The 3,355-nt window shown below is 38.6% G+C and overlaps 1 pseudogene; it reads right to left on the bottom strand.

Moving 5' to 3' along the window:
- Positions 1 to 1,195: 1,195 nt before the first annotated feature.
- On the bottom strand, positions 1,196 to 2,359 carry LOC122473254 (annotated as a pseudogene).
- Positions 2,360 to 3,355: the final 996 nt, after the last annotated feature.

Below are 3,355 nucleotides of genomic sequence, written 5' to 3'. Positions count from 1 at the left end.
TCATAAAGTGGGCATTTCCAGAAGTACTCCAAATCACACATTTTATTAGTGGAACTGGAAAACTAACAGAGCCTTAAATCATAAGCAATTTCTATTAACAGGTTATTCACTCTCCCAACACACCTGTTCTGTCACATGGCTGCCCAATAATACACGTCTGTGGCTTCTTTGAGAGTTCTCTATGAAAAATTGACTTAGAAAAAAAATCAGGCTTGCTTTCCAGATGCCTTGTCTTTTCAAGTACCTGATTACTCAAAATAAATACCTTTATAAAACAGAATCATCTGTTTAATTACCACTATTCAGCTAAGAGACAAATCATCATAAGATTATCAAGTTATCCATTATTTTCCAATTCTTTTCTCTGATTATACGACCAGTTTAATGTTTTCACACTGATAATAATTTTTTACCAGAATATACTGTTTTGAGGAACAAGGAGTAAAGTTATGGGTGGTATCTCTCATTTATACCAGAAGACCCATTTAAAAATATCAGATTCCTATGTCTAGGGCTGTAATATTTATCGGCTTAGAGAATTTTAGTACCTATTGAAGGAATACTCCTCCCAAGAGACATAATGTATTTCAGTTGAATTAAAAGTAGTAGTTAAGATGCATACTGCTTTTAGATTCCAAATGCCACTAGCCAAAGAAGTGGATTATGGAATAGATTGAGATTATTAGCTCCGAATATCAAGGGAAATAGATTACAATAAGGTGGAGAAGGGAAAATTTTGTATTTTTAAAGGTGATGTAACTTACCTTTTATATATTACTATATCTAATGGTAATGGGTAGTGAATACAATGTTGGACACATTGGACATTGATCACTGATAGATACGAGAAGTTACCATGAGTGTCTGAGACTGCTCAACATTCCACCAAAGTAATTTTCCATCTTACTAAATTGTATCCTCCTTTACCCACTAGCATAAAGTTATACCTAGAAAGAGTGAGAAGTTTATTTCTGTTTGTAGAATGGCTACAAATTGCATTGATGCTGAAGATATAACACTGCTTTTAGGGAAAAGTAAATAATGGATGTACTATTTCTTCAGTGAAAATAATTCTTTGTGGGATAATCAACTTAAAGGACTCATATGTGGCTCACGCTTAACCCCATATTAAAAGCAAATCAGAATGAAACAATGAAAGGGGGAGCATTAATGAGAAAATCACAAGAAAGTAGAATTAGTATAAAGATTTTTTCTTCCATAGGATTTTTCCCAAAGCTTGCTTGACATCCTTGTTTCTTAAAGAGTAGATCAGAGGATTTAACATGAGTGTGACCAATATGTAAAATACTGAGGCCACTTTACACAGTTCAGGATTGCTTGGAGGTGTGAGATACACGAAGGAGACAGTCCCATAGAGCAAACTTACCACTCCCAAATGGGAGCTGCAGGTGGAGAAGGCTTTCTTTCTCCCTCCACTGGAAGGGATTTTCAAGACTGTGGTCAAATGTACATGTAAGATACTACAATAACAACTATGGTAGGCAAAATAATAAAGGCAGCCAAACTAAGAGACACCATCTTATTGACAGAGAGATTAGAGCAGGAGATCTTCTCAATTTGGTAAGAATCACAGTAGAAGTGATAAATGACTCAGGAAGCACAGAAAGACACTGAGAATGTTGTGCTGACTTGGAGGATGGAACTGAGTCAGCCACAGAGATAGGAACCAGCCATCAGCTGAGTGCAAAGGCGTCTTGACATGTGCACACTGTAAAGAAGAGGGTTGCCTATGGCAATGAAGCGGTCATATTCCATGACTGCCAGGAGAAAAGCTTCTGTAACCATGAAAAATGCATAAAGAAACAGCTGAGCCACAAAACCTGCAAAAGAGATAGTCTTTTTCTCAGACAGGAAGTTGACCATGGCTTTTTAGGCAATAACAGTGGAGTAGGAGAGGTCAATGAAGGAGAGATTGCCTCAAAAGAAACATTGGTTGGGGCGCCTGGGTGGCTCAGTCGGTTAAGCGGCCGACTTCGGCTCAGGTCATGATCTCACGGTCCGTGAGTTCGAGCCCCGCGTCGGGCTCTGTGCTGACAGCTCAGAGCCTGGAGCCTGTTTCAGATTGTGTCTCCCTCTCTCTGACCCTCCCCCGTTCATGCTCTGTCTCTCTCTGTCTCAAAAATAAATAAACGTTAAAAAAAAAAAAAAGAAACATTGGTGTATTCAGCTGGGAGTCTGTCACAATGATTGCCATCATACTAATGTTACCCAAAAGGACCATGCCATAGACCAGCAGGAATAGGAGGAAGAAGAGAATGTGGAGTTCTGGACAGACCCTGAAGCCTACAAGAATGAAGTCAGTTACATCTGAGTGGTTGCCTGCCCCCTTATCACCCATGGCAAGAAACTGATAAGAGGTACAAGACAAGATTAAACATTAAACTTTCTATCTATTTACTGGTATCATAAAATATCCTTTTTTTCCTGTGGAAGACATTAAAATTCGTGTTCTCCACTTGTGTGAGGTATGATTTGCCCCGCCCTTTTATAGAAAGTAAATCTAAGGTATATTGTGATTGTCTATCAGCACACAACATGTAAGTTACCTAATTCATAGTTTTCTTTTGTTTTAATTTTTTTTTAATCTTTATTTATTTTTGAGAGAGAGACAGAGTGTGAGCAGGGGAAGAGCAGAGAGAAAGGGAGACACAGAATCCGAAGCAGGCTGCAGGCTCTGAGCTGTCAGCACAGAGCCCGACGCGGGGCTTGAACTCACAAACTGTGAGATCACAACCTAAGCCGAAGTCGGATGCTCAACCGACTGAGCCACCCAGGCGCCCCAATTCATAGTTTTCTAATATGACTCTCCAAATCCAGTGCTCTTCCCATTTAGCACATGTGACATTTACGTGTAAAGCATTATTTCTTTGCATCTGTTTAGCTCTTCACTTTATTTTTGTGGTAAGTTTAATATATCTGAAAGTTTTAGACACGTGTAAGTATTTGTTCTCACCTTTAATTTTAATTTCATATTCATTTTATTCTTGATAATGCTTCCAATTTATGATAGAAGGATCTAACTAAAGAATGAAGTAACACTCCATGAAACAGGCACCTAGATGGATCAGTTCGTTAAGCATCCAACTTCGACTCAGGTCACGATCTCAATGTTCATGGGTTCGAGCCCCACACCAGACTCTGCGCTGACAGTGCAGGTCTGCTTCAGATACTCTGTCTGCCTCTCTCTCTCTGCCCCTTCCCTGCTCGCTCTCTCTCAAAAATAAACATTGAATAACTTAATTAATTAATTAATTAATTAAAACTCCATGAATAGACATTAGACACAAATCGAGATTAATATTTAAATAGTTTGTGAGAGTTAAAAAGAGGTTAC

This window comes from Prionailurus bengalensis, chromosome B4 (genome assembly GCF_016509475.1).
Source record: "Prionailurus bengalensis isolate Pbe53 chromosome B4, Fcat_Pben_1.1_paternal_pri, whole genome shotgun sequence".
In the NCBI taxonomy this organism is placed as follows: Eukaryota; Metazoa; Chordata; class Mammalia; order Carnivora; family Felidae; genus Prionailurus; species Prionailurus bengalensis.
The sequence above is the reverse complement of the archived record's forward strand: the minus strand, read 5'-3'. Positions and strand labels throughout refer to the sequence as shown.